This window comes from Eurosta solidaginis, chromosome 1 (genome assembly GCF_040869045.1).
Source record: "Eurosta solidaginis isolate ZX-2024a chromosome 1, ASM4086904v1, whole genome shotgun sequence".
NCBI lineage: Eukaryota > Metazoa > Arthropoda > Insecta > Diptera > Tephritidae > Eurosta > Eurosta solidaginis.
In genome coordinates, this window is record NC_090319.1 from 389,953,432 (window position 1) to 389,966,017 (window position 12,586).

The window sequence follows — 12,586 nt, forward strand, 5'->3', positions numbered from 1 at the left end:
AAAATTTACTCAAGTTATCGTGTTAATGGACGGACGGACGGACGGACGGACATGGCTCAATCAAATTTTTTTTCGATCCTGATGATTTTGATATATGGAAGTTTATATCTATCTCGATTCCTTTATACCTGTACAATCAACCGTTATCCAATCAAACTTAATATAATCTGTGAGCTCTGCTCAACTGAGTATAAAAAGTGATCGATTTGTTATCGAAAAATAATGTACTTGTTATTGAAATTGTATCCATGTTCTATCGAAAAATATCGATATGTTATCGAAAATTTATCGTTTATTTATGTGAACCAACAGTTACCTAAATTCGATAGTAATTTCAAGAATGGACACTAAGTAAATTTCTGCCATCACTGCTTTGTAATATTATTCATTTGCTCTGCAAATTTTTTCGGGTTATGCATGCAGAAGTCAGGCACAATGTTTACACCAAAAGTACTTTCCTCGATACCCACAAAGGCTTTAGAATTTATGCTCAACTTCCTTTCGATAGTTCTAAATGATGAACTGCAGTAAAGTTGTACCGTAATTAGGCTGCATGCAGTTTGCATATTGCCCAGGAGCGACATTACATTTCTCTATCTTTCTAGTTAAGTTCCTCAATTGTATTACAGAGAGTCACGAAAGAGGCGATATCCCCTCTCAAGACCTTGGGTTCACGTCCGTATTTACGAATGGCTTCAAACTTAATGGCAAGGTGGGCAGTGGAATCCACTCGGAAAGTCGTACACTCCCTCAATAGAGAGACGAAAAAAAGATAGAAGGTATCTTGTTCCGGTTGCCCTGCTCTAGCTAAGATACTACATAAGTGCCTGAAAGGAGCTTAAATTAAAAATACTACGAATTAATCGTATAACGGTTAGACATTAACATTTTTTAATGGAGGAAAGACTCAGTAGCATCTAAATGGGCCATTTGTCTCTTTGATGGCTTTCCATGTTCAGTGTTCCAAAAGCATTGCTTATCAAACAATTAATATTTTTAAATTTCCCAAAAACTGGTAGTTTTATGGCAACTTCAACGGCAGATGCAAGGCAGATGAAAAACTGCTAACCATCGCATAACAATAGTCTCAAAGTGTAGATAACTACAGCCGTGTTAGACCCCACTTAGAAAAGGTTGTAGCTAGGACCTAACATTTGCTAGGCCAGCACCTTTCTTTCCAATTTTACCCAAACGAATAACACAAAGGTAGAGAACATCCTCACATATTATATTCACGCTTATTGCTATGTATTTATTAATTAACAAAATTTGCATACTTGCTAAATATTTATTTTTAACAGAAATTCGCGCGGCCTGCTTATTATTAACGAGCTAAATACCTATAGAGAAAAATCAACACCAAAAAAATTTCTCGCACGCCACCTTGAATCACAATAAATGCCTTTAAATTATTTTAGTCAATATGTCGTGTATTTTGTTGTTTTCATATTTTTAACACCTTTTTTTGTTTTTATTTACATACATATATGTATAGTATACAATTTTTTTATTAATCAACAGACGTATGCGACACACTTTAAAACATTAGGTTTATTGATTTATACCAGCTCATTAAATATTACCTCGTAAAAAAATATATATATGTAGCAAAACATATTCGATTAAAAAAAGCAATACGGGCAATCCCCGATTATTAAATCATACAAACAGACAAAATTGGTTAATTCGTTGTAGTTCTATAAATAGAACAAAAACAGCAACAAAACCAAAGTTTCTTTGAAAACCGCCGTACCAAGCATAGCTTTAACACATAATTGCATACGATGTATGCAATGTGTAAAAGATTAAAATATGCAAAAAGAAGCCAATTGGGAAAAACTTTAGAACAACTAAGGCATGACGTATCTGAATGCGTTTGTAACCATTTCAACTATCGTAGGAGTGCGGGTTCGAATCCCACTCCCGGGAGAAAAGGCTTTGAAGAGATTTACAAGGTATAATCGAAACAGCTGTCGCCTTATCCGTCCTGATGTCACGTTGTTTAAATTTTCCCAAATTATTAAATAAATTATTCGATATTATATTTATAAAAAAAAAATTCCTCCTCAATCATATTTAAATTCATTAATCGAAAAACTCCGTTGATTGTAGCAGTGATTTAGCAAAATTTAAAAGTTTCGCATGAAAAAAAAAAATTTGCAAAAAACTCAATGTAATGAAAAAGCGGAAAAATTCACAAGCTAAAGAGTACAAAATTCGTGATAAGCAAAAATTTGAAAATTAAAAAAAATAACAGTAATTGATTTGCATTCACACCATAACTGGTAGTGCTGCCATCATTCAATCGACGTTTTATTTCCCTTGGCTGCCTTTCTTTGGATAATAAAACTGCAACGAACCAAGGTAAGTGCAAAGTTAGTAGTTGGCAAGTGATCAGCTAAGTAACTTACATTAAAATTTATTTCAATTGATTACCTACTATAATGCATATATATGTATGTACATACTTTTAAAAATAAATAGAAACGCATATGTATATGCCAAACATGAGACTTTTTTTTTGGAGTGGCCTAAGTGAAAAACTAATTTCTGAGCTAATTTGAGTACATACAACTATATATTCCATTTAACAAAATGAGAATATTAAAAGCTCAAAAAGTGAACTTATTCCATTTTCAAAAAAAAAAAAACAAGTAAGGAAGGCTAAGTTCGGGTGTAACCGAACATTACATACTCAGTTGAGAGCTGTGGAGACAAAGTAAGGGAAAATCACCATGTTGTAAAAAGAACCTAGGGTAACCCTGGAATGTGTTTGTAGGACATTTGTATCAAATGGAAGGTATTAAAGAGTTTTTAAGAGGAAGTGGGCCATAGTTCTCTAGATGGACGCCATTTAGGGATATCGCCATAAAGATGGACCAGGCCTGACTCTAGAATGTGTTTGTACGATATGGGTATAAAATTAAAGGTATTAATGAGGGTTTTAAAATGGAGTGGCCCTTAGTTGTATATGTGAAGGCGTTTTCGAAATATCGACCAAAATGTGGACCAGGGTGATCCAGAACGTCATCTGTCGGGTACCGCTAATTTATTTATATATGTAATACCACGAACAGTATTCCTTCCAAGATTCCAAGGGCTTTTGATTTCGCCCTGCAAAACTTTTTCATTTTCTTCTACTTAATATGGTAGGTGTCACACCCATTTTACCAAGTTTTTTTCTAAAGTTATATTTTGCGTCAATAGACCAATACAATTACTATGTTTCATCCTTTTTTTCGTATTTGGTATATAATTATGGCATTTTTTTCATTTTTCGTAATTTTCGATTTTGAAAAATTGGGCGTGGTCATAGTCGGATTTCGGCCATTTTTTACACCAATACAAAGTGGGTTCAGATAAGTACGTGAACTGAGTTTAGTAAAGATATATCGATTTTTGCTCAAGTTATCGTGTTAACGGCCGAACAGTAGAACAGACGGTCGACTGTGTATAAAAACTGGGCGTGGCTTCAACCGATTTCGCCCTTTTTCACAGAAAACAGTTATCGTCCTAGAATCTAAGCCTCTACCAAATTTCACAAGCATTGGTAAATTTTTGTTCGACTTATGGCATTAAAAGTATCCCAGACAAATTAAATGAAAAAGGGCGGAGCCACGCCCATTTTGAAATTTTCTTTTATTTTTGTATTTTGTTGCAACATATCATTATGTTGACATAATTTACTTATATACTGTAAAGATATTTACTTTTCTTTTAAAATTTGAATTTTAAAAAAATTTTTTTAAAGTGGGCGTGGTCGTTCTCCGATTTTGCAAATTTTTATTAAGCAGACATATAGTAATAAGAGTAACGTTCCTGCCAAATTTCATCATGATATCTTCAACGACTGCCAAATTACAGCTTGCAAAACTTCTAAATTACCATCTTTTAAAAGTGGGCGGTGCCACGCCCATTGTCCAAAATTTTACTAGTTTTCTATTCTGCGTCATAAGTTCAACTCACGTACCAAGTTTCATCGCCTAATCCGTATTTGGTAATGAATTATCGCACTTTTTCGATTTTTCGAAATTTTCGATATCGAAAAAGTGGGCGTGGTTATTGTCCGATATCGTCCATTTTAAATAGCGATCTGAGATGAGTGCCCAGGAAGCTACATACCAAATTTCATCAAGATGCCTCAAAATTTACTCAAGTTATCGTGTTAACGGGCAGACGGACGGACGGACGGACATGGCTCAATCAAATTTTTTTTTGATACTGATGATTTTGATATATGGAAGTCTATATCTATCTCGATTCCTTTATACCTGTACAACCAACCGTTATCCAATCAAAGTTAATATACTCTGTGAGCTCTGCTCAACTGAGTATAAAAAACAGAAACAGAAATATAGAGAGATAAATTACAATTTAGAAGTTGTAATTAGTAATTCCCAGAAATGGTCCAAAAAACAGTTACGGTCGCGACATTATAAATTTCATAAATTGTCTGGAGCTCATTTCCATACCATACACTGTAAAATTTTCCCACTAAACTTACTGAAGCTATCTCACCGTTTGAGAATACATCTATTGATACGACAATCAAAGAAAAAACATTCTAAACACCTTCTGGCTTATTTGTATTTTAAAATGTTGCAGTCGCGACATATATCGGGCGATATCGCCATTTCGTTGTATACAAACGAAAGACATCCTCCATTTACAGTGCAAACAGCTCCTTTCGTGCGATACCCATATTAAAGTAAAATATTTCAAGGTCGTCCAAGTTCAAACTTTGGTCAATACTCAACAATGAAGGCTTGCATAGAAAAATGCTAAGTACCACTAAAACCAGTGGATTTGGTACAGTTACATCTGCCCCGTTTCCTCCTTGATTAAAAAAAATTCACTTTTGAATATAGTTGTAGTAATAAGAGTTACCGGATATCTGACACAAATTGGCAAAAAAACAATGTTGAATATTCGGAACAGGATAACGGAAGCAAAACAATCCTCAAATATTCCTGAGCAGGGGCGTAGCGACGGGGAGGCTTATGGGGGTTTAAACCCCACCCCTCCCCCCTTGCCTTAGGATCATTTGATTTTTTAGGTCGTTACAATTCAAATATTTTATGTTTTTATGTCTATGTTAATAAATTTCTTTATAATTCTGCTACGTATTTACTTTGTTGGTGATATTATATTTTTAATATGCAAGCAGATGTATGTACGAAGTTAACACTTATATTTTAATCATATTCTGTTTCATAATAATTCTGCAATTTATTAAATATACAAATGTACATGTTAACTTTTACTATAATTTCATAAAGAAATTTCCTTGTAAATTTGCCTAACGACCATCTACATACATATCAGAGAACAGCAAAAATCGAACACAACAACGTTCGATTACATTCGGCAACATGATCGTGTTCAATGATCCAACTTTCTTAAACGAACATAATCGACATTTGTTTAAAATCAACGAACTTGTTGCATGCGTGAATATAATCAATTAGGCGTTTGCTCGTTTGCCTCAACCGCGATTACATTCATCGGAATGAAAAGACAAATATGAAAACTCCATGCGTCTGAATATTTGCATAATTCTTCTGCCCTTACGTCACGGCGACAAGCTACATAAAAACATTACTTACGGTTCTGTTTGTTTGTCGAACTAAACGATATTAATTCTCGTGCTTTGATTTTATTCTCTACATTTAAATAATGTTAAATTTACAGCATTTTTTCGAAGTACACATTTCCTATTTTGAAATATAATGCAAATTTGACATTATTTTCCATGTGGAAAACACATTATTATAATGTAATATCTACATTTTTTTTTCATATCAAAAACACATTTCAAAAATGTAAAATTGAAATTATTTGATATATGAAAAAATAATGTGTTTTTCACATTTTAAAATGCAAAAAACACATTAGTGTTTTTTCCGTGTAGATATGACTATTTTAAATTAAATTTTTTTCTGTTCGATCAGTTTCTTTCTTTTGAATTTTATATACGTATACGTTAGATCTCAGGCATAGGCTCAAAAAGCATGAATTCTACTTATTCCTGAAGGAGGTACTTCGGTTCTTTTTATCAATTTATCTATGATTAATTTTACAGATATACGATTCTGTGGCTTTTCCTAATGTTCACCTGTTGTTGAAAATCTTGTGTGTGCTTCCAGTAACAACGGCAACGATCGAGATATCTTTTTCAACTCTTAGGCCGATTAAAAACTATTTGAGAAACACGATGAGTGAAAATCGATTGAATGGCTGTGCATCACTAAGTATCCACCGTGATCAAATTGTTACCGTTGATGAAGTTTTAGATGAAATGGCAAAGAAAAACCGACGCATGCGCTTGAGGTTTTAATGTCACCTTTTTCATATCATATTCTAAATACGCGTACTTTAATGTTAAAGCTAATGTCACCTTTTTCATATCATATTCTAAATACGCGTACTTTAATGTTAAAGCTAAAGACAACATTTTTTTTTTATTTATTTAACTGAAAAAAATTAATTTTTTTTTTTAACCCCCGCCCCCCACCAGGGAATTTACTGGCTACGCCTCTGCTCCAGGGCTAATCAGACCTGAATTGAACTGAGAAGAATCTCGATTAATGCTGAAAACAATCTCGAAATTACAAAAACAAAACTGAAATTTTCTAGATAGACACTCCAAAAACGGTCCGAAATAGTTCCGAAATGATTCTTAGCCCATTTTCGAACTGATCCCGAACACAATCAAAAAGTAGTCCCGATATGATTCGATGATAGTCCCGAAACAATCCCTACCTGATCACCCATTGCCAAGCGTTGTGTGCAAAAAAATGTGATTTTCTATAAGTCAATTTGTATTGCACAATAATTGTAAATAACGCATAAATTGCATGTAAGTTCTTTTTATCAACATAGTGCATAGAATCATTTTGCCAATGTTTATAAATAGCCACAACACACATCCATAAACATGCAAGCATTCATTCCACGCACATGCAACACAAACACGCACACAAACATTTGTATATGCAACACACAGTGGGCTGGTGACTCCGAAATATGACCAAAAGCCATTTTTAGTACTAAGGCAAAGTAAACAAATATAATTTTGTAGTTTAGCATGTTTAAAAAAGCAGTGAAAAAAATATCATTTCCAAGATAGCCGGATCCACTCCAACTCCCACTCATACATACGATTGTCCGGCTGGAAGGAGGTTACTTTTTGGAAGGAGGCATCTCGAATTGATATTTAAAATGAGAAAAATCAAACATATAGATATATACATAATTTATGTATTGGAAACAGTTGGAGCTTGACAGTCAAGTATAAAGTGACTGGATAAGTTAACGTGATCATACCCTATGCACTTGCAGCAAGAATAATATCTAGTATACCAAGACGTATCGCGTGGACTCCCATTACAAAGCGATGCATCAAAACCACAATCACCATTGATAAATTAGCCCAAGTAAAACCAATAATTTAGACCGAACGCCTCCTATCTACTTCCTTCCAGCAGGATCTCACTGCCTAGCGTTGCTAGGCTGTTTCGATGCCATCCATTGAGGGGCAGAGCACAGGTGTCCAACTGAGCTCTGAATTTCCTAATCGTAGGTTGTATCCATACAGGCTAAGAAATCCCCTTACAGTTGCATATGACCCTAATTATACTAATCATAAACTACTTTGGCTCAATTGGCAGGCAATTCCAAATCACCTTTAATCGCACCATAATTGAATTCAGAGCTTCAAAAGCTGCTTGGTTACCCAAATATACGTAAAATTCGTTAACTTCCATTTGAAACCCCCATTTAGATTATCGGGCAGCTTAATCTTTCGGCTCAGTTGAAGATTTTCACAAAAAACTCCCACCAACTTCCCAATTCAACTTCGATCCACCTGTGAACCAGTTAACTCGTCTACTCCCGAATGAGTTGTTGTCTTTGTTTCCAAAAAAACCCTTCCAAAAGGAATAGTAAGTCCCTTTGCCAGGCTCCTATCGAGGGAAAGGCTGGAATTTTGAGATATATATAACTTGTACTTTGTGAGACTAAAATTGATTGGGCTAAAAAAGTGCCTTAATAAAAAAATTCAGAAAACTCCCAATAAAAAGTTAGATATTTTCGTAAAATTTTCGAAGTTTTACCAAAACGTTTCTGAGATTGGTTGGGACAGTCCCAGTTACAAAATTCAAAGAAATTAAAGAAGAAAAAGAAAAAAATTGAATGGACGAAATTTGATAAGAAATGCTACTACTATATTCGTGTTCGCCGTTAAAAAAAAGTTACGGTTCTATAATATCTGGGTGGCTTTCGACGTTACACGCACAAAGTGGCTCATATCTCTTAAGAAAGAAGATTTAAGGCTCATGAGGCACGGTACAGGTCAGGGATAGGCGTTATCAACAAATTTGAATAACCATTGACGAAAAAATAAAAAATAAATTTTTATTCATTATCCAAGAAAGATTGAGTGATGAATAACATGTTATTTTTTATTCAAGCATTTCTTGAATAATGAATAACATTTTCTCGTTATTCAAAATATGCTGATTGATGATAACCGCTCATTCTTATTTTTGCAAAATTTGAATAAAGAGTTGAGTTATTATTCCTTATTTACAAAATATGGAATAACAATAAAATTTTAGTTTTTATTCAGTTATCCAAAAATAAAAAAATAAAACATCGAGTTGCCCTGAAAATATACCCATATGCGTAACCAGTTCGTGTGTAGCTCTGAAGCTTCTTAGGGTAATATTGAGATGAAATTGGCGAGTATTCGTGGGGTTTTTTGGAGGCGGTTGGGGGGTAATTTCTGAGACACCCTGCGGATCCTCCCTGGGCCTATTGGGGTCCATTCCAGGGGCTCCCTCGCGATCCTTCTAGGGTTTTGGGGTCCTTTCGGGATGAATTTTGACCTCGAGGGAGTCTTTTGGAGGTCATTTTGGCATGGTTTAGGGGAGTACCACGGGGTCCTCCCGGGGTCATTCCGTGATCTTTTTGGGACTCCCTCAGGGTCATTTGGGGGTCATTCCGGTATGATTTTGGGGACTTCCTCGGGGTCATTTCGGGATGGTTTTGGGGACTCCCTCGAGGTCATTTCGGGGTAATTCCGGGATGATTTTGGGGACTCCCTCGGAGTCATTTCGGGGTCATTCCGGGATGGTTTTGGGGACTCCCTCGGGATCATTTCGGGATGGTTTTGGGGACTCCCTCGAGGTGATTTGGGGGTCATTCGTAGGTCATTTCGGGATGGTTTTGGGGACTCCCTCGGGGTCATTTCGGGGTCACTCGTAGGTCATTTCGGGATGGTTTTGGGGACTCCCTCGGGGTCATTTCGGGGTCTTTCCGGGATGATTTTGGGAACTCCCTCGGGGTCATTTGGGGGTCATTCGTAGGTCATTTCGGGATAGTCTTGGGGACTCCCTCTTGGTCATTTCGGGGTCATTCCGGGATGGTTTTGGGGACTCCCTCGGGGTCATTTCGGGATGATTTTGGGGACTCCCTCGGGGTCATTTCGGGGTCATTCGTAGGTCATTTCGGGATGGTTTTGGGGACTCCCTCGGGGTCATTTCGGGGTCATTCGTACAAACGTCGGAACAACCTTTTGCATTGATGCTGTCGATTATTTGGTTGAAAGAGTGGAGCACCGCTTTAGGGACTTTTTCGAAGTTGAGGATTGCGGAAAATGGGCAGCTATACCAACTCATGTATATTTGTTTACATACATTTTCCCCATATATCTATATCTCATATGTACAATCGTTCTCAAAAATATATATAAATAAATGAAAATCTACCTATCTTTGTAATTACAGACGTTTTTACGCACTTTATTGTATTTTAGTACTTTATTGTGTAAGATCGCTACCACTGTTGCTATTTAGTTCGCAGTTTTTTATTTTTATCATTTCAAGAAAAATTTATATACATATGTTTGTATGTATATATAAAATTACTGCAAATAAAAGGGGTCCACATTAATTTCGTGTGGATTCCAGGATCCCGGAAGGGTTCCAAACTGATCCCGAAATGACCCCGAGGGAGTCCCCAAAACCATCCCGAAATGACCCCGAGGGAGTCCCCAACACCATCCCAAAATGACCTACGAATGACCCCCAAATGACCCCGAGGGAGTCCCAAAAAGATCACGGAATGACCCCGGGAGGACCTCGTGGTACTCCCCTAAAACATGCCAAAATGACCTCCAAAAGACTCCCTCGAGGTCAAAAGTTATCCCGAAATGACCCCAAAACCCTAGAAGGATCGCGAGGGAGCCCCTGGAATGGAACCCAATAGGCCCCGGGAGGATCCGCAGGGTGTCCCAGAAATTACCCCCCAACCGCCCCCAAAAAACCCCACGAAGACTCCCCAAAATTATCTCAATATTACCCTAAGTAGCTTCAGAACTACACCCGAACTGGTTACGCATATGGGTATATTTTCAGGGCATCTCAATGGTTTATTTTTTTATTTTTGGATAACTGAATAAAAACTAAAATTATATTGTTATTCCATATTTTGTATATAAGGAATAATAACTCAACTCTTTATTCAAATTTTGCAAAAATAAATATGAGCGGTTATCATCAATCAGAATATTTTGAATAACGAGAAAATGTTATTCATTATTCAAGAAATGCTTGAATAAAAAATAACTTTTTATTCATCAATTAGAAAATTTAAAATGATGAAAATTTTTTTTTTTTTTTATTTTGATTTGTTTCATTTCAAAATGACTCAACCCTGGTACAGGTTTACAAGTAGAATATGTGTGAGAAGGATACAATTCCTTTCTCTTTCTAATACACCTGCCGTTTGACAATTCGGTCAGCGTCAAGCTAGCGTGGAACACAGTGGAACCTGCATTGAACATGTGTTTGGCACTGAACGAAGTGTCAAAATTACCGGGGTTTTTGTCGTCGAAAGCGACGCAGGGAAACAAAAAAAGGAGCGGAATATCAGATATGGATTGCTGTGATGGTAAATTTTATTGAACGAATTTAGTATGAAAATGTAAGTGCACCTATATGGGTCCTACCGAGAATTGTACAAAAGTCTTCAATTGGGGTATCTGAGGACGCGTAGTTATGCCAGCATTAAGAATACAAACACGGGTGCTCAGTTTTTCTACCCGTTCTCCACGAAAAACAGTTTAAAACCGTGGTCGACTGCATTAGCATAGACTTAACATATGGATTTTAAAGAGAGATATAATTAAGTGCTCGTTTGAAAATAAATAAGGGTATTTTTTCGTAATTTTACAATTAAATTTTTCCGGAGTTTTCGTTAGCAGCTACTACACTTTTTTTGTACCTTTGAAGTACAACAGTGCCAACCAGCATCCACAAAACAAGGAATGTGTTCGTATCCTCCGCTCACGAGGTCAAGGCTGCAGCTACTATGGACGGCAGAGTTGCCAGATCTCGATGGCTGTATTGACCGTACATATCAACCTTACCTAACATATGCGTGGCCAGCGCTGGAAATACAAACACGTACCAAACTTTGTAAGCTATTGATGGTTATATAAAAGTGCTAACAAACTGTACCTAATCGACCGTCATGTTTAGTCTTGAAATTTTGTATTGAAATTCACAAAACAATAGCATAACAAATTTCACTTTGCTTAAGTTCCAGCCCACTGTGCAATGTATGCAGTTTCATACGCAAGACTTTTTGCAAGAAATGGCACATAAATAAATCCATCCGCAGCTAAAATTAGAGGATGAGAACTGGTTCGTTGAATAAACGTGAATTAGTAAATTTTACCATCTCAACAATAACTTGTATGTATGTATATTGTAGCGATAGTGCTTTGGTGGTCAGCAATAAAAGCTCAAGTTGACATAGGCAACACGCGACATATTCAGATTCAGCTTGAATATATCTTATAACCTGTTTGTCATGGCGTGATAAATACTCTCTACTTAGGAAAAAGCCGCAATACCTTAATTTCTTTATGTCGACTTAAGCTGTTATTGCTACAATCACAGAATTAAGCTTCTACAACTCAAGTGGCCATTGTTTTCAGCAAGATACAATGTTTGTATGCCTATTCATATGTTTTTTTATTGGGTCTGAAGAAATTGTACACGTTTCTCAAGGACGAATGCTTTTCAAAAGCCTTTAACACTATAAAACTGCAAGCAATGTGGAACTTGCGAATTGCACAAAGTGTACAAGAATGAATAAATCGGAATTGCATACTGAAGAATGGGCATCTAAAAGAAATTTAAAAGCAGATGGCACGGCATCTTGCAACGCATAACGAGGGGAAATGTTGCTGAAAGTGGCTAAAAATAACTTGTGCCAGAAACCAATCAACGGAAGGTAGATAGCGTAAAGAGCAACAATAAATAAAGAACGAGGGAATGACCGAAAACAGCGTGCGAGGCTGAAAAATTTTATTGAAAATAAGAAAAGTTGTGAACAATCGATAAATACTGACCATGATGAACCGGTCCCATCACAATACAAAAGAACTTGGCTCACGTGCAGGCAGGCAGTTAACCGCATGCTGTAATATTTTTACATGCAAATCTACCTACATACATATTTGGCCTTACACATACTATAAGTTGGATTCATTTTACCATAAGTCATATAAATTAAG

The 12,586-nt window shown here is 36.2% G+C and overlaps 1 protein-coding gene across 9 annotated transcripts in view; it reads left to right on the top strand.

The window, feature by feature from the left end:
* Positions 1–12,586, top strand: part of LOC137238458 (sodium-coupled monocarboxylate transporter 1) — a 243,016-nt gene that overhangs the window by 48,117 nt on the left and 182,313 nt on the right. For 4 of the 9 annotated variants that reach the window (XM_067763479.1, XM_067763476.1, XM_067763480.1 and 1 more), the window contains exon 2: positions 2,113–2,364. The exons of 3 other annotated variants lie outside the window; for them this stretch is intronic. The gene's annotated coding sequence lies outside the window, so the exon portion shown is untranslated. The remainder of the gene's footprint in view (positions 1–2,112; positions 2,365–12,586) is intronic. 2 more of the 9 variants (XM_067763478.1, XM_067763481.1) reach the window with 1 other exon arrangement.